At 42.4% G+C, this 19,101-nt stretch overlaps 2 long non-coding RNA genes across 2 annotated transcripts; one reads left to right on the forward strand and one right to left on the reverse strand.

The window, feature by feature from the left end:
* The first annotated feature begins 681 nt into the window (after window positions 1-681).
* LOC115279149 lies at window positions 682-6,245 on the forward strand. Its single transcript, XR_003903248.1, has 4 exons — window positions 682-972; window positions 1,092-1,154; window positions 4,358-4,614; window positions 5,297-6,245. It is a non-coding gene; the product is annotated as an uncharacterized LOC115279149 (long non-coding RNA).
* LOC115279151 lies at window positions 1,456-2,062 on the reverse strand. Its single transcript, XR_003903250.1, has 2 exons — window positions 1,796-2,062; window positions 1,456-1,517 (listed from the first exon to the last, which is right to left on the reverse strand). It is a non-coding gene; the product is annotated as an uncharacterized LOC115279151 (long non-coding RNA).
* Window positions 6,246-19,101: the final 12,856 nt, after the last annotated feature.

The following is a 19,101-nucleotide window of genomic DNA, read 5'->3' on the forward strand; positions in this document are numbered from 1 at the left end:
CTGCTAGATCTCGATTGTAACCCCAGGGCCAGGTTACAGGGTTGGGTCCTACAAAGGACCAGGGTGGGGGCAGGGGGGGGTCCCAAAGGGGAAGGAAGTAGGGGCAAAGTCCGAAACAATGGAAATCCTTTAGCCTCTCTCGGAACTTTCCAGCTAAGTGTGTCCTCTCCCCACCCAGGCTTCAGAAGCAACCCAAGCCCCTCTGAATAAGAGGGGCAAGACCCCACCCCCCAGCAGGGGCCCACCTCCTTTCACTGGCCTCACAATGACTCTCCAACGCAGGCCATTACAGAGGATTAGGCCTCAGAGTTCAGGGGACCCTGAGGCTGGGTCACCTCCTGCAAAGCCTTCCTTTTTGGCCTTTCCCAAGCTCCGTGGGCCAGTGCCTTCTCCCCTTCTGGCCTGATCATCAACAACAAAGACTTTGATGAGGGGGAGTGTGTTGGGGGGGATATTTAAAGAGGCAAAAGTGCCCATTCTCAACTCAGACAAAAGATGAGATTAAATGGTTCAGAGGAGGGCCCCTCCAAGTTGTGGGGGCAGCAGAGAAAGGGCAGGGGGTGCCTGTGAAATTAATACACTTCCCTAGGCCTCCAGAGAAAGCTGTTCCCCTTCTAAATCCATATGCATGAGAATGTCAGCCCAGGAACCTGGTTTAAGATATGCTTAATGTGAAAAAGAGAAAAGACTGCAGGGAAGAACCAATCTAAAACCTTTGTCTTTCTCAAGTCACCGATGAGGCTTTGCTTAGGGCATAGGTACTCAAAGACATGAATCTGGCCACTCCTAACAACCTCAGGAACTGGAGCAAACCTCTGGGAATCTGGATTCTAACTTTATGAGTTGCCACTAGAACAGAGGCACCACTACTTGGTGGCTGTGTGGCCTTCAGCGTGTCACTTGACCTCTCAGAGCCTTGGGGTCTTCAGTGGTGTCTCTTCCACCCAATTGTTGGAGCACGTATGAGATAAGGTATGGAAAGTAATTAATTGGTAACAAGACCGCATGTTTCCTTCCTTCCTGTTTTTCTTCCCTTTTCTTCCTCCCTATCTTACTTCCTTCTTTTTCCCTTCCTTTCTTCTCTTTTTCAGTAGAACGCACATTTCAGTGCCTGCTGTGGCCAGGTGATTTTGCCAAGAGTTTAGGTTGCCAAGGTAGGTATATTCCCCTCCACTTTCGTGTCCAATGAAGAGACAATTTCAGTTGTGTGATAAAAACTCTGCACAGAATCAAAGACTGCACCGGATAGGGATCCTTAAGTATTAGCGTCTTCGATGGTGCCTGTGGGGCTGCCCTAAGCAGTCCCTGAGTCTGTAACTCACTGTTCCTACTCAGATGACCTCTGCGTGCCACCAGGGCAGAGTTGTGGCCAGGACTCATGTCTGGCAACTCCTGGTCCAGACCGTTCCCACATAAGCCCAATGACAGAAAATTAGGAGGTCGTGAGCCATGATGTAAGAATATGGCATTTAATTCATGTTCGAACAGGAACTGTCCTCCTTTTTGTTTCTATTTTTCTGTCTCAAAAGAAAAAAAGAGAGAGAGAATGATTATTTTTAAAGTAAGATCATTTGGGTGATAACACAAGTCTACAGAGCTACAAAATTCAGCTTTCAAAGATAGCTGCATGGAAACGTAGACCCAGAGGAAAAAGGTCACTGGGGGAGGGGAGCATCACCCTTACCCATCCTTTTTGAAACCAAACCACACAGCACCCTGAGTGGGCTGTTCAAATTGCAGCTGAGACTGTTGCCTGATACAAATGTTTAAAAAAATCATCGGAGGCCCAGCTGACCTTTGTAGTGGTGTTGACTGTGTCTAGAAGGGCAGTGTGGAAAGAGCCGAGGGCGTGACGTCAAGAAGGGGACTCTGCAAGTGCTGGCTGGGACCCCTTCATCTCGCTGAGAGGTCCATTTCCTCACACACGCGGTGCTGTGAAGATCCCAGGTGCCAGCATGGGAGGAGGGTTTCAGAAGCACACAGCTGTGTTGTCCGATATGGGAGCCCCTAGCCATACAAGCCTACTAAGCCTTAATTCAAATGAAATAAAATTTACATTTCAGTTCTCTAGTCACACTAGCCACATTTCAGCTGCTCAGTAGTAAAATGTGCCTGGTTCCTACGTGTTGAACAGTGCTGACACAAAACATGTCATCACTGCAGAAAGTTCCACTGGAGAGCACCGACCCAGAAGAATATATACCTCATGGTTCATAAATGATATCTCTGGGGAGAAGACCAGTGTTGGGAGACATCTTAAATGTTTACTTTGTAGATTTCCACATTGTTTGGTAATTTTGCTGTGATCATGTATCTTATTATAAGTTTAAAAATAAAGACCAGCAAGGAAGTGATTACCACTAAAGATAGGATAATGGTTACATCCAGGGATAAAAGGGTAGATCAGAGAGAGACTCCGATAGACTGGGGCACTGGCAATGGAATGTTTGGGCACAGATACCCAGTTAACCACCCAACTTTGGCTCAGGTCATGATCTCAGGTCCAGCATCACATCAGGCTCCGCACGGACAGTGTGGAACCTGCTTGGGATTCTTTCCCTGTGTGCCTCTCGGGCTTGTGTGAGGGTCCTCTGTCAAAATAAATAAATAAGCTTTAAAAAAATAAAAGAAATTGACTTTCCAATTGCTAAAAACCATATGTATGGACAAAGATATGTATGTCTACTCTAAAATTATTTGTAATAGTTAAATTTGTTCTATACACTTTTTCAAATATGTGTTTTACCTTGCAATATGTAGTTTAATAAAACGTTTTTAAACGGAAAAATAAATTGTGTGGCTGTCCTTCTCAATAAGGAGATGCCTTCCTTAACGTTAATAAATGATCTCAGGCTTGGTAAATTGAGGAACGGGGTTCAGCCCTCATCCTCACCTCCTCTCTTTTAAGCTGCGCTGAATAATGGCAGCCCTGCCCACATTTTCTTGTCACATTCTCCCTGCCTAGCTCCCACCAGGGATACCTGTGAGAAATCAGCAGAAGGTACCAGGTAATAGAGAGAGAACTTAGCTAGGGGGCAATTTGACAATATACACCTGCAAATTTTTTAACAGGTATATGCTCTAAAACATCTGTTTTAATCAGAAGTTTATCTTGAAAAAAATAACTTCAAAGATTTAGCTAAGAGGATGTTAATCACAGTGATTTTCATAATATCCAGGAAAAATAATTGGAAAAAATTTAAATGTCCAAACTAATAATCTGATATATTCAGATAGCTAAATACTGAATAGCTATTAAAAATCATACTATAAAGGAATATTTGATGTGGAAATCCACTCATACTATGTTATTAAGAGGAAAACAGCAGATTATAGAAAAGCCCATGCAGTATAATTCTGTTTTGGTAAAAAAAAAAAAAATTACATTAAAAACTACCTTTGCTAACTCCTGGAAGAGGAGTTTAATCACCCTCTCTTTGAGTGTGAGCTAGGCTTAGTGGCTCCCTTCTAAAGAATAGTGTGTAGAAAGAGAGATTTAGTTAACTTACAGTGGAGAACCTTTTGATCAAGAATAAATCGTGTTGATTACATGTATCCCTGAAATGATGTGACAAGAAGGGGACTTCAGCTCGGTGGTGTTCTTTCCCCAAACCCATACCCCCCTTAGGGGCACCTGGGTGGCTCAGTCGGTTAAACCCAAACCCATACCCCAGTCTAATCAGGAGAAAAACATCAGACAGATCCAAGCTGAGGGACATTCTATAAAATACCTACACCTCAAATCTGTCGTGGTCATGAAAAACAAGAAAGGCACCTGGGTGGCTCAGTTGGTTGAGCATCCAACTTAGGCTCAGGTCATGATCTTGTGGGTCATGGGTTTGAGCCCTGGATCGGGCTCTGCACTGCCTGTGTGGAGCCTTCTTGGATTCTTTCTCTCTCTCTGCCCTTCCCAACCTGCACTCTCTTTCAAAATAAATGAGCTCTGAAAAACATTAAAAAAAAAAAAAAAAAAAAACAAGGAAAGCCAGAGAAGATCGCATAGATCAAAAGAGACCAAGGGAACATGGTGACCGTATATAATGCATCCTGGGTTAGACCCTGGGACAGAGAAAGAACATCAGTGGGAAAACTGTTGAAATCTAAATAAAGTCAAGTTAGTTAATAATATGGTACTATTTTAATTTCTTAGTTTGACAAATGCACCATGATTATGCAAGATGCTAACCTTTGAGGAAGTTGGGCGAAGTGTATATGGAAATGTTCCATATTATCTTTGCAACTTTCCTGTAAATCTAAAATTATGCCAAAATCAAAAGTTTTTTAAACTGTCTTTGCAGTTGTTTCTGAATAATATCCTTCTTTATGCTTTTAAAACTTCATTCTCTAAATTTTCTAGAGTGAATATGCATTGTTTATTAAATCAGATAAGCAGTTCATTACGTAATCAGAAATTGGTTGGGAATCTCTTCTCTCCCACGTTTCAACGTGCTATGTGAGTGCCGGCAGGAGTTCACAGGATACCTGTAAAGGCAAGTCGGTTCAGGCATCTTATGAACTGGATTGGATGGCTGCATGCAGATGACCTACGCTGGGCCAATCAGAGCCTTTCTCTGGTAGCTGACAACCAGAGAGACCTAAGAGACAAAGCCTCAGGTAGTCCCCAGTGGCGGGAAGTGGGATTCCAGCACTGTGTTCCTTTCTAGTTAGAAGAGCCAGACTAAGGAGTGGGGGATGAGGCTGGAATGCAGAAAGGAGACATAACACATGAGGAGGGCAAATCCTGGCAACCGTCCACTTACCCTTGGCCTCAGTTACACTTTTGGCCTAAAATTGCTGGGACTTGGTCTTCCTTCTCTTGTAATCCAAGAAGGAAACTCCCCTACTTGATTCACGTCCCTGGGAAACTCCCAGAAGCACATCTGCCTGGCCTTTAACTGAACCACTCTCAAAGCGGGTCAGGTTAGGGTATCAATATCAATAGCAATTTCAACTAAAATAAGTTAAATTGGATTGAACTGAACTTAAAAATTACCTGTGAGTTCAATCCAGGTGTTAAATGAGCATCTGCTATTCTTACCCAACAACACAGACTAGACTTCTCTTGGCATTACCATCAGGGCAGGAGACAAGAAAATGTCTCAGTTACCACCTGACCCTCAGTACCTTCCACAGATCTTGGTATACAGTTGCAATACAATACATTTTCTCTTCTCTATCCATAGCTTTCTAGAAATATATTGTCCCCAATTGTATAGGATATAAAAAACATCATGTCTTCCTGTGGCTTAATAACCTACGATTGAAGTTAACATACTTTACTATTACTCTCTATCAGCTGAATACATAAAGGAAATATAGTATCCTTCCTGCAACTCCTCCTCATCTGAAGAATATTAAAGTTTCAAATGACTTTGTTCATGGAAATTGAACGACACAACGACCACTCAAGACTTCAAACAGCTGCCATCTGAGTGCCATCGATGTGTGCCCTTGGGCAAAATCAGAAATAGGCTGGACTCATTACATTCACTGAGAAATCCAGTGAGAGAGAGAAACAGAGGGGGAAAAAACCAAGGAGAATGAGTGAATAGAAGGCACAAAGACTTGATCTAAGACAGATGAGGCAAACATCATTCTTAGATCTCAAGGGAATTGTTTAGGGAAGATGCTTTCTGAAAAGGAGAGAACCCGTGTTTGCCCCCTCTGCCTCATTGTACTCCAGGCTCCACGTGACTTCTACCACGTCAGTAACAGCTATTGGTCACCTACTATGTGCCAAGTACTGTTTTCTCACCCAAATCTCTTAACAAGACTACAAGTCAGAATTATTCCTATCTCCACGTTTTATGGATGAAGAAACTGAAGTAATGAAAGATTAAATAATTTGCCAATGGTCAAACAGACTGTGAGGGGCGAGCCCAGGATTTGAACCAAGGAACTACAATGTACTCTCAACCATAAAATTTAAATCACAGAACTTTAAAAACTCTGCAGCCATTGACTATTCACCAATAAATAAACCACACATGCCATGTTTGATTGTTCTTCCAACACCTAGGATCTCATGCAGAGTTTGTGCTCAGTGAATGAGTGAGAGATAAGAGCAGCTCAGTTTTCTTAATTTTTCATTTATAAGAAAAGTATACAGCACTTAATGAGCTCAGAACTCAAAGTTTTAAAGTACTGACTGCTCATCTCTGTATTTTCAGGTCCTAGCACTACACCCACAAGCTATGTGATATGTTCTCAAAAGAAAGGTATTGAATAAAAAGTCTTTGTCATGAGTGCCTATGTCCAATATCATGCCAGCACTTCAGTTAATACATAAAACCCAGAGTGAAAAACACAAATGGAGATGTGCCTACCTCGTTGAGCCAAGTGCGACTAACCCAGCTAACACCCTCAGACTTCGTTCTATATAAGAAAAGAAGTTGGTGTGCTACTGACCATATTTGTCTACCTGCCCCGCAAACTACAATACAGCACAATGATACAACTTTTGTATTATTATTGTTTAACTTACTATATGTTGCCACTCAGCTACTTAGGAATAAAACAAGTAGATTTGAGATACTAGAATGATCAATATATAAATAAAACCCACTTAAAAACGAAATCAGAGTCGGGGGGGCACCTTGATGGCCCAGCTGGTTAAGGGTCCAATTCTTGATTTCAGCTCAGGTCATGATCTCACATTCCTGTTGGAGCATGGAGCCCGCCTGGGATTCTCTCTCTCCCTCTCTCTCTGTCTCTCTCTCTCTCTCCCTCTCTCTCTCTCTCTCTCTCTCTCTCTCTCTCTCTCTCTCTCTCACACACACACACACACACACACACACACACACACACAAAATAAACATTTTAAACAATAATATAAAAGTAAAATAAAAAATAAAATCACAGGGGACTGGAGATTATATTTAAAACAACAACAAAAAAGGCTTATAATACTGTGAGTCTTTCTGTCTGAACCTAAAAATAAATACAGTCCTATCTCCTCCTTTAGATCTTTGGTCCCTGCATGTCTCTTGTGGTCCTTACAACCTTCCACTGCTAAGGTGTAGCAGGTGAATTTCTCTGAGCTCTTGTGTAAGTTCGGAAGGCCAGTATGGGTTGGACTGGGTCTGGTTTGTCTCTGCATGCCCCAGTATGCAGTACTTGACTTTGTCTAGGGACCAGTATGTAGTACTTGACTTTGTCAGGAATTTGAGAGCTGTTAAGCTCTTCTTGGCTAGTTTCTACATTCCTGGAACATAGCATAATGCCTGGAAGGCAGTAGGTGCTATTAATGGACGTCCTATGGGGTCAGCTGATCAAATTGAACTCAATTGCCAAAATGCAGGTGTCTCACTTTGGACCCCATGCCACTCCATTCTTGAAACTACTTCAAGAAAGCTAAGCACAGTCTGCTATGCACTCCACTGCCTTGGTTATGCATCTGAAGTCAGGCAGCGTTATCCCTAAAATGCTCACTAGAACCATTAAAAGAAGGTATTTTCTCCTTTTTTATAAAGAGACTGAAGCGTAAGAGGTTGAGTGTTTGCTCCAAGGCCATGCAGACATTCAGCAACAGGATCAGGTTTGGAATGCTGCTCTCGGTGGACACAAAACCCGCCTGGTGTCCATTCTGTCACCTTTTTCATATGCATGTGCACATAAATACAGATGTGGCCCTACAGATGTAGTTCTCTTTCACCTGAAATATGGGCTCAGAAGACATACACATGTAGGGTCAAAAACACAATGTCCTATGTTCCCACTTTCATTAAATTCACTGGGCACCATCATGAGTAGGGAACTGCTGGGAAATCGGCAGTGAACAGAAAGTGGGCAGTAGAGAAAAAGAGAGTAGAGTTCTGCAAATCTTCTCTGTGAAGGGCCAGAAAGTAAATATTTTAGGTTTTGCAGGCCGAACTATCTCTGTCACAACTACTGAGCTCTACACTTACAGAGCCAAAGCAGCCACTGGAAATATGTAAACAAATGGGCATGGCTGTGTTCCAATAAAACTTTATTTACAAAAGCAGGCAGGTTTGATTTGACCCATGGTAGTTTGTCAACCCCTGAGACAGACAATAAACATGGAAATAAGTGGAGATAGACAAAAAGCATAAAGGAGGTCTCTAAAGAAAATAAAGCAGTATAAATACAGAGAGGGAGGGAGGGAGAATGAGAGGTAACATTAGACTAGGTGGAGGGAGATGACATCTGCTGACACACCAGCCATGTCAGGATCCCAAGAAAAGCCTTTCAAGTAGTAGGCAGAGCTAGAACAAAGAGCCTCAGTGTGTCTGGGAAACAGAAAGAAGGCCAGCATGTCGGGAACAAGAATGGTAGGAGGAGATAAAGGCAAAGAGTGGACAGGACCCAATCGTGTGACAACTTCTAAGTACAAGAGAAAGATTTGGAGGGTTTCACCATGGGTCTGGGAGCTCTGAATGCCGATCCTAACTGACCTGCAATGCAGTTGAACTAGGGGCCATCCAGCAGAGAGGCCGCTGCAGAGCCAACCAGGTAATGCCTCCTGTATCACACAGCATTTTGAAACATGCAAAACAGAAAATTAGGAACTTTTCAAAGACTGTTCTAATGTCCTATCATGGCAGCACGAAACTGTGAGGAAGCAAAAATACACAGCCCAGCTCAACTGGGGCCCATTTGACCTATTGACAAAAAACTCAAAGAATCCAGTGTATTCTCCACCAGAAAGCCCTCTTTGGGATCTGAAGGACCACGCATTTAGGAGATATTACAAGTGTTCTTGCGGAACGCAAATACAAGACATTCCCTGGGGGGGGGGGGCATCTCCTGGGGGAAGAGGGGGCAGGCAAAGACTCAGGGCTGGAGAGACCGCCTGAGGCCGTCTGAGGAAATCAGTCGCTGCTCTAACGCTCCAAACGGCTGAAGACCAGGCTAATTCCACTGCAAGAAACTTCAAGTCTTTCACTCAAAAAGCGGCACACTTTCTGTTCTCCCATTATCTGAAATGCTGTCAGGCACACAGTGAGAGTTATGTAATAGGAAGCAATACTTTCCGGCCATTTCTCCATCCCCCTGTTATATAACAATCATGCTGAGATGAAGTGGCCAACGTCTAAGCCACAGAGATGCAACCCCTGTCAAGTGAATTTATAGTTTACACTTCCTTTTCTTTTTTTTAGCAAGTACCCTCTACCCCCTCCACCTCCCCCCTCCCTCCTGGCTTGCCAACATGCCAGTTTCCAAGTTGATTTTTTTTTCATTAGGTGGACCTGCTCCATTCATGAAAAAAAAGGGGGGAAAGTTTACTCTCTCTCATTCACTCATTTACTCATTCAGCCAATCAGTTGACAAATAATTATTTAATAGCCTACCACTTAAGAGATTCTGCAGCAGGTGGAAAGCAAAGAACCTTCAAATCATGGATTTATGCCTACCAACTAGGTGACCTAGCACAGAGGATTTCAGCTCTCTGAGCCTCATCTGTAAAGTGGGCTATGAAGGCCAACTTTGTGGGGATTGGGGGAGAAGGAAAAGTAATAGAGGCAAAGCACCTCATCATAACTATTCTTCGTCTTCTCAACTTATCATGTATTTGGCTCCAGGATTACCAAAATAAAAGGACAATGTCGCAGCTCTTGTAAAGTTCAAATCTCACTGGGGGAGACACTAAGGTAAAAAAGGAAATTAACAATTGTCATCTGATGTAAAATGTACATTGCTAAAAGGAAGAACACGGTGGCATGGGGACAATGAGGATCACCTGACTCAAGCTAGTCTCTCTCATACAAGTGGTGGTATTTCATGTCTTGTGTATAACTGTAGCTTCTAAAAAATGATTGGCCTTATAGCCAAATTTAAAAGGGGACTGGGACCTTAGCTTGGTAGGAATTTAATACAGGATATACAAACTGTAATCCTAGGAATTCAAGGCCCCTTTCAAACTCAAAATTAATCAGTTTGATTCACCATATCAACAGAATAAAGGACAAAAAGACATATGACCAAATTAATGGTGTAGAAAAAAGACATTTGACAAAAGTTGAAACCTACCCATGATAAAAAAAGATAATCTCAACAAACCAGGAATAGAAGGAAATTCTCAAATAGACGGGGAGCATCTACGGAAAACCTATTCCAGGGCGCCTGCACAGCGCAGTGAGTGAAGCGTCAGGCTCTTGATTTCAGCTCAGGTCATGGCGTGGAGCCCACTTGGGACTCTCTCCCTCTTGCTCTCTGCCCCTCCCCCGCTCATGCTCATGCTCGCGCTCTCTTTCTCTCTCTCTCTCTATCCCCCCTGCCCCTCCTCTGCTCATACACTCTCTCTCTCAAAATAAATAAACATTAGAAAAAGAAAAAACCCTACTCTAACAGCACACAGAAAAATGAAAGACTGTTTATCTCTACATTTAGGAATAACACAACAAATTCTGCTCTCACTATTTTGAATCAACGTTTTACTAAAGGGCACAAGCACTGTGATAAGTTAAGGAAAGAAACAGAAGGCCAACATGTTAAGAAGGGAGAAGTAAAATTGTCTTTCTTTGCAGATGGCTTAATCGTACGTGAAGAAAATCTTAAGGAATCTTCCAGATTTTTATTTTTACAAAAATAAAAAGCTATTGGAACTAATGAAGGAGTTTAAAAACATTGCAAGCTAGGAGGTCAGCATTTTAAAAAATAATAATAAATGGTGTTTCCATATACCAGCATCAAACTGCAGGTGAAGTTTTTTAAATGCCATCTACAACAGTATCATAAACATGAAATACATAGGAATAACTTTAAACTATACCTGAGACCTGTACACTAAAAACTGTAATTTGAAGAAGATCCTAACAAATAGAAAGATGTGCTAATAGTCATAGATTGAAAGGTTCAATATCATGAAGATGGCCATCCTCCCAAAATTGTCAGTAGATGCACACAACTCCAATCATATCCTAGCAGACCGTTTTGTAAAACCTGACAAACCGATTCTAAAACTTTAAAGAAAATTCTTGAGGTGCCTGGCTGGCTCAGTCAGTTAAGTGTCAGGCTTTGGCTCAGGTCATGATCTCAGGGTTAGTGAGTCAGAGCCCTGCGTCAGGCTCTGTGCTGGCAGCTCAGAGCCTGGAGCCTGCTTCGGACCCTGTGTCTCCCTCTCTCTCTGCCCCTCCCCTGCTTATGCACGTGTGCTGGTGTGCTCTCTCTGTCTCTCTCAAAAATAAATAAACTTTAAAATAAATAAATAAGTAATAAAACTTATATCAAAGTTCTAAGCACCTGGAATAGTCAACACAATCTTGAGAAAGAACACAGTTGAAGTCTGAGAAAATTAAAGTGACAGGAATCACCAGTGTGGTGCTGGCATAAGGACAGACACAGAAGTCAAAGAAAAAGAACAGGGAGTCAAAAAATGAATCCTTAAACTGGCATATAGTGTTTGACCAAGAAGCCATGGCACTTCAATGGTATAAGAGAATTCTTTTCAACAAATGGTGCTAGAACAACTGAATATTCATATAGGAAATATTACGACATTTCCCACACACCATTCACAAAAATTAATTTGAAATAGACTATAGACCTAAATGTAATCACCAAAATTATAAAACTTCTGGAAGAACACATAAGAGAAAATTTTTGCTGTACCAAGTTAGGCAAAAATATTTTAGGAAAAAATATATATGAAGCATAAAGAAAAAACTTGATCAATTAGATTCCACCAAAATTTAAAACTGCTTTTCAAAGATACCACTGAAAAAATGAAAAGGTGAGTCTGGAAACAATATTTACAACACACATACCTGACGATAGATTTGTATCCAGAAATATATAAAGAGTTTTGCGCGACACCCGGGTGGCTTAGTCAGTTTAGCGTTCAACTCAATTTTGGCTCAGGTCATGATCCCAGGGTGATGGGGTTGAGCCCCACATTGGACTCCACACTAATCATGGAGCCTGTTTGGGATTCTCTTTCTTTTTCTTCCTCTTTCTCTCACTGTCACTCTCTCTCTCTGCCCCCACTCTCTCTCTCTAAAAGAAAAAAAAATTATTTCAAATAACTTTGCAACTCAGTAATAAGCAAAATGGCCAAATTGAAAAAATAAAGGAGGGAGGGCGCAAAACATCTGAGCAGACACACTTCACAAAAGAAAATATACAAATGACAGGTAAGTACATGTAAAGAATGCTCAGCAGTATTAGTTATCATGGAAATGCAAATCAAAATCACAATGAGACACTCCAACACATCCATTAGAATGTCTAAAATTAACAAGGGGCCCCTGGGGGGCTCAGTCAAGTAAGTATCTAACTCTTGATTTTGGCTCAGGTCATGATCCCAGGGTTCGTGAGTTCAAGCCCCGCGTTGGTCCTAGCTGACAACGTGGAGACGGCCTGGGATTCTCTCTCCCTCTCTCTCTCTCTGTCCCTCCCTGGCTTGTGCTCGATCTGCTTCTCTCTCTCTCTCTCTCTCAAAAATTAAATTAAAAAAAAAACAGAGAGGTTTCTTGGGGGCACCTAGATGGCTCAGTATGTTAAGTGTCTGACTTCAGTTCAAGTCATGATCTTACAGTTTGTGAGTTCAAGCCCTGCATGGGGGATCCATGCTGGTGGTGCAGAGTCTGCTTGGGATTCTCTCTCTCTCTCTCTGTCTCTGCTCTTTCCCCACTTGCACATTAGCTCTCACTTTCTCCCTCTCTCTCTTTTTCTCTCTCAAAATAAATAAGCTTAAGAAAAAAGAATGTCTAAAATTAACAAGGTAGACAATACTAAGTGCTAACAGGAACTAACATGTTCTCACGTGTTGCTGGCGTAATGCTGACAATCAGTTTGAAGAACTGTTTGCCACTTCCCTAGAAAGCTAAACATGTGTGGACCAAGCAGCTCAACAGTTCCATTCTTAGATATTTACCCAAGAGAAATGAAAACATGTTCATGGAAAGCCAATGCATGAATGCTCATATTAGCTTTATTTACAAGAGACAAAAACCAGAAAGACCCCAAATGTCCACCAGTGGGAAAATGAAACAACACATAGCAATAATAAGAACGTACCACTGATACACACCACAGAACAAACTCCAAAATGTTATCCTAAGTGAGAGACAACAAACACAAAAGAGTAAGTACTGTCCAACTTTACTAATACAAATGACTAACAAAGAATATCTAATCAACAGTGAGAGACAGCAGATCAGCTGCCTAGGGCTGGGACTGAGTGGAAAGGAACACAAGGAAACCTCATACAGTGATGGAAACGCTCAGATCCTGGCTGTCATGATGGTCATGGCATATACATTTTCAAACTGTCCATTTAAAACAGATGCATTTTCTTGCTTGGATGCTATACCTCAAAAAAGTTTCTTTAAAATCATGTTTAGAAAGAGAAGAAGGATACTTCATTTGGTGGGGCTTCTAGAACAGAATGTACATATTTCCAATAAAATGGACTTGGGGAGAATTAGCTGATCAGCACAGAAGCCCCAAACTGGTTGAAACTGGCTGAAAGTTCAACCACAAAAGAAACCTTTTAAATAGTTCCCATGGGGGCATCTGCATGGCTCAGTCAACTGAGCATCTGAATCTTGATTTTGGCTCAGTTTATGACCCCCGGGTCATGGGATTGAGTCCCGTGTCAGGTTCTCCACTGAGCATGGAGCTTGCTTGAGATTCTCTCTCCCTTGCCCCGCCTCCATCTGCCCCCTCCCCTTCTTGCATGCTCTCTCTGTCTAAAATTAAATAGATAGATAGACAAATAGATAGATAGACACATAAAGTCATTCCCATGAATTTGATTGAGGTATTACACAAGGTCCTATAACATCTGCATAGACTACAGTCCTGTCACAAGACAGATGACACATTCATAAAAGAAACAGAAGATAGCTTCATGAGGGGGCTGTTTTCAAAGGTGTTGGGCAGAGTGAGGAGAACCAGAAAAGAAGAGTGCAAGGCCCAGGGTCTAGCATCAGCAGGGAGTCACTGGCCACTGAGGCCTAAAGAGGCAGGTCACCAAAATTCAATGAAAGTTGACAATGGGAGGGAGCTTCCCAACAGGGGCTGCTGGCTTCAGCAGTTGAAAAGAGCTCCTGCCAAACCATGGAGAGGAACTTGCCTTCTCTTGCCCTCTGTCGTCCTGCTGGCTTCTTCCCTTGGCAAAGACCAGCCAGAAGCTAGACAGCAAGGGATCCCAGAAGATATAGCTCCTTGACGTCAATCTCCTGGGACAGGTGGAGGACAGAAAGTGGTTGTGGATAGCAAACCAAGAGTATCCAACATAAGATCCAAGTAGCGTTTCAGAATCTGGCGAGTCGAGTCTGTTTATCAAGCTAAGCTCTTTTGTGCCCAGCTCAGGACGTGGCACTGCAAAAAGTATTTTTTATGGGGGGATAAAAAAGTACTTTGTTTTCTAAGGCACTTTTCCATCCATTGTTTATTTGATCCTCACCAATGTCCCATGAGAAAGGAAGGGCAGTTCCCATATTAGAATTCAAAAACGGAAGGTTCAAGGGGAGAAATGTCTTGTCCAAGGTGACAGCATCAGCCAGGGATGGAGCTCCATGTCATGATGCTGAGTGAGTGTCCAAACCTATCGATGTACTGATCCGACCACAAGTGAAGAAACGGCCATCTCTCGTGGGGTACCTGGGTGGCTCAGTCAGTGAAGTGTCTGGCTTCAGCTCAGGTCATGATCTCATAGTTCATGGGTTCGAGCCCCACGTCAGGCACTGTGCTGACAGCTCAGAGCCTGGAACCTGTTCGGATTCTGTATCTCCCTCTCTTTCTGACCCTCCCATGCTCACGCTGTCTCTCTCTGTATCTCAAAAATAAATTTTAAAAAAATTTTAAAAAATGGGCATCTCTCTAGTTACGCTGTCTGGGGAAGAAGGAGCCATTCTGCAGAATGGACAGAATGGTCAAATGTCTGATAGATTCTGGCCACACTCCATCCTGTGATGGCCAACATGATTATTCTTAAACATATATCTCCCTACTTGACTCCCCTTGCTAACACCCTGCACTGAGGCCCTTGCCTTATAAGGCCCTCCATGACTTGATCTCTGTCGTTATCTCCAAAGTGCTGTCCCCCGTGCTCCAGGGAAATCTCTGCAAAGCCGTAACTCACCACTTTCTCATGCCCCATAGGCTCCCTACATACAGATGACCTCCACTTTGCCTCTTGACAGTACCTGCCTGTTGAGACAGTAGCATTTCATTAACCTAATTTTATTAAGAAGGAGGAATTTCAAATAAATGGATTTTCCAAGTTAAAAAAGCCTTTTAAGTATAAATTAAATATCCTAGCTACTCGAAACAAAAGGTAATCTCACCTCTCATGGCTTTGTAAAGGAAAGACATGAAACATAATTTTAGTCCTGTTTGGTCATCATGCATTGCATCTTACAACCATGTGACCTATATACTCATGACCTGGAGTACACGCAGTCCGAGCATGAAATGCCAGAAAATGGAGGTGCCTAGTGGCTCAGTTAGTTCAATGTCCAACTTCAGCTCAGGTCATGATCTCACGGTTCATGGGTTCAAGCCCCGAGTCGGGCTCTGTGCTGACAGCTCAGAGCCTGGAGCCTGCTTTGGACTCTATATCCACCTCTCTCTCTGCCTCTCCCCCTCATACTCTCTGTCCCTCTCAAAAATAAACAAACATTTAAAAAATTAAAAAAAAAAAAAAGAAACAAATGCCAGAAAATGGCCACTTACTGAGTTTTCTGTTTTTTTCCCAGTAGTTCTCTGCCAGGGTCTCTAAATTTTATGCAGCTTGCCTGAGCTGAACCCTGCACCCCCTTCCTCTTCACACTTTTGATTTTTTTTGTATCTAATCTGCTATGTCTTGGGAAACCAGATTGCCAAGATAGAACTGTTTCTTAAGTAAGAAAAAAAAAATAAATTCTGCACCAAAGCCAGAAAGCATTTTTGCTTTATTCTCAGGGCTTTTTGACATTAGCTTTGACATCTCTGAGTCTTTGTGTGCCCATTTCCTGGGTCTCAGGTGTTTGTCACATAGCCAATGTGGCCAGATAAGTGACCTCAGAATGAGGAAGGTCTTATCAATGTCCTAATAAATTCCTGGGTGTGCTCCCCTAGCACTGGCTCATTAAATTGTTCAGACGAAGGTTCACATCTGCTCCCACACCTCGGGGGCGCTTTCCAGAAAGTTATTTTCTCCCTTTCTACCTTCTTAGCAAAAATGAATTATTACAGGACAAGAAAATACGTTGGGGAAGGAGCACGCCTGTCATCCTGCAAGAAGGAGCCATTCTTAATCAGTGTCATCCCGACCTTGGAGATTTGCACGGGTTCACGCTTGTTGACCAACCTAAAAAAGGCAGCCATTGGTCAGCATTTCCCCTCAGGCCAGGGTGTTAAAATGATGAATATAAAAGTGTCCTCCCCAGAAACAGCATAACTGGGCCTTCAGGAAAACTGCTGAGGGGAGGTGGTCCTCAGTAAGGCAGAAAGAAGCAAGAAAACCACAATTTCTTTAGCGTTCTGTGCTCAGGGCTCCTCTTTCCAGTCTCAGCTCCACCTTACACACTCAGTCTTTCCAGAACCTCCCCTTCTCCCATCTGCAATGAACCTTCCTCGCACTTGCCCTTGCTGTTGTCTGTAAACCCAGCCAAACAACTGTGATAGGTTATCAAATGCAGGCATTTACCGTTCTGACTCCCCGAGTAGTCTCCGAGCCTCCTACGGGCTTGAGTTGGATGTTGTCCATCATTCCTCTCCCCAAACCAGCACACTGCTGACATACAGAAGGTGCTTAATTAATGTTGAAAAGCTGGATTGGAACATGTTTTCATAAAACCTAAGCTGCCGCTCCCTTGTTTCATTATTTCTCTGTGGTCTGAGTCCATTCTGGGCGAGTTCATTTCCATACCTGCTTCCCATCAGAGTTTGGAACAATACTAAGCCCGAGGCTTTCACGACTCAGGATACTTGGGTTCAAAGAGAGGGACACCATGCAACAGTTGTGCTTAACTCTTACTTTTTCATTCCTTTTTTATAAAATACTAAATGTGTTTTTGGAAATTGTTGAGATGCTTTTAGCAAAGAAGGTTTCAGTGTCCACAGACAGCCACCCAGGGGTCTATAACTATCTCTCTTTGTGTTCCTCAAAGGCGGTGCTGGGGTGGACCCTGGGCTGCGGGAACTGGGGAAGGGCAGTTCGGCCAGCCTGTCTTGGACAGGCAGCCTACACAGGGTGATGCTACTAATGGGATTTATCGAAGGATGCAAGCAGATGTGTGCACATGGACGTTCATCACAGAATTACATATTTTAGCAAAAAACTGGAAATAGTTCAAAAGGCCAAGAATAATCAAACAGGGATCTAGGCAGCCATTAAAATTTATGTTTTCAATGAATATTCACTGTCATGAGAAAAAGCTCACAATATTATATCATGTGGCCAATTCCATGTTACAGAACATATAAATTATGCATACATGTATGTATATTTGAGAAAATAATACATATACATACATTTTTGGAAAAAATATAGTATATGCACACACTCACAGTAGTCCTTTGATCCTAGATGGTAGCAATTTTAAAGACTTATCAGACAAATTAACATCAAATTTGGGTGTTGATAAACACTATATTGATAATCATGTAATATTGGTTGTAAAATGTGTCCCATTTTAAGAAACATTAAAATTTAGGGGGGAAATCCACCTTTGTTAGAAAAGAGGAAATAAAGCCGAATGATTTCAGATTTAGAAAAAGAATGTATTTAAGCATATGTTAGACAATACTATAATGAAAAATATATACTATAAAATGAAAAGACTACAAAAATACTATAATGAAAAATTTCAAAATGATAATGATCTCTAGATCACTTCTAGTTTCTGAACAGATACAATCTCTCCCAACAAGATGCTCAGAGCCTGGTACAGGAAGACAGATGCAGCGCCAATGTTAGGAAGGACGGCGAGTACATGACAGTGTCTGCAGAGGTCAGAGTTCATGCCCATCATTTCTATGGGACGTGGTGAGGTATGGAGGAAGCTTTCATCCATGGTGACACTTGAGATGAATCTTCAAAGGGGAGCAGAGGTAGATGGGCGGCCAGTTGAGGGAAGGCCATTGCCCAGGAAGAGAACAGCATGAGCAAAGACATGGCTTTTTCTAGGATCCCCGAATTTGTTCACTAGCCACAGTAGATACCCACATGGGGTGAGTAACTTTTGCAGAATGTGAAGATTCAGATGCCATGGGACTTCAAATACCAAGAGGAGCTCACAGCATGAAGCAGGTGCTCAAAAACACCTATGAAGTGAGTGAATCAATGAATGAATGAACAAATGAAGAAATAAAAGTTAGGATTTAGCTCTTTCAGTCAAGCATTGTCTTTATGCTCTTCCTCCATCTTCCTTTTTTAAGAAAATCTTGCCTTGGTGGGGTTATCGCTGTTACTGAACTTCAAAGTCAATGAATTAGATTTGAATGCCGAAGAGACTCTTGAAATTTTACAGAACTAAGAAACAAACAGCTGAATTTTTATTTCATCTCTATTTCCCACCTTGTAACCTCAGACAAATGGCTTGGATTCTCTGAATCGTGAGAGTTTTCTTGTCTGTAGAATAATCATATCTCCCCTGACCTAATAGAATTGAGAGGCTCATATTAGTTAAGTGTTAAAGCCATTTGTGACATCTAAAATTCTATACAGCTATAAGAGATTATCACATTCTAAATCATGGGAAACTAAAAAGAATCAATAATTTGCACAAGGGTGTGGGAAATGGCAAAATGAGACTCTTGATCTAATCCCTCCTCTCTGCCTACAATAATAATAATGCACTCTGACCTGGATGGAGCCCTCTGTTGGAGTGGGAAGGAGGGGAAAGAGCAGAAGATTTTGCATAGAGGCGGGGTTCCAAATCTGTTTTGCCTGATGTCATACCTTTGCCCTCATCCTCTCCCACTAACTACTTAGAGAGCCACGCAGGCACACAGCTATGCACAAGTGCCATTTCTAATGCTGGATAACAGTGGCCAGGGCCCTGGACGGGGAGAACGGCCACGCCAGGCTGGGGAGGCCAAGGCCAGTCCAGGTGTGCAGGGTGCGTCCACCCTTCGCTAAGATTTCTCTCTTCCTTCACAGGCCACGCTGTGAGCATTCATCTTCCGGGGTTCTTCAACAATTAGTGC

Source organism: Suricata suricatta, chromosome 15, assembly GCF_006229205.1.
Source record: "Suricata suricatta isolate VVHF042 chromosome 15, meerkat_22Aug2017_6uvM2_HiC, whole genome shotgun sequence".
NCBI classification, from domain to species: Eukaryota; Metazoa; Chordata; class Mammalia; order Carnivora; family Herpestidae; genus Suricata; species Suricata suricatta.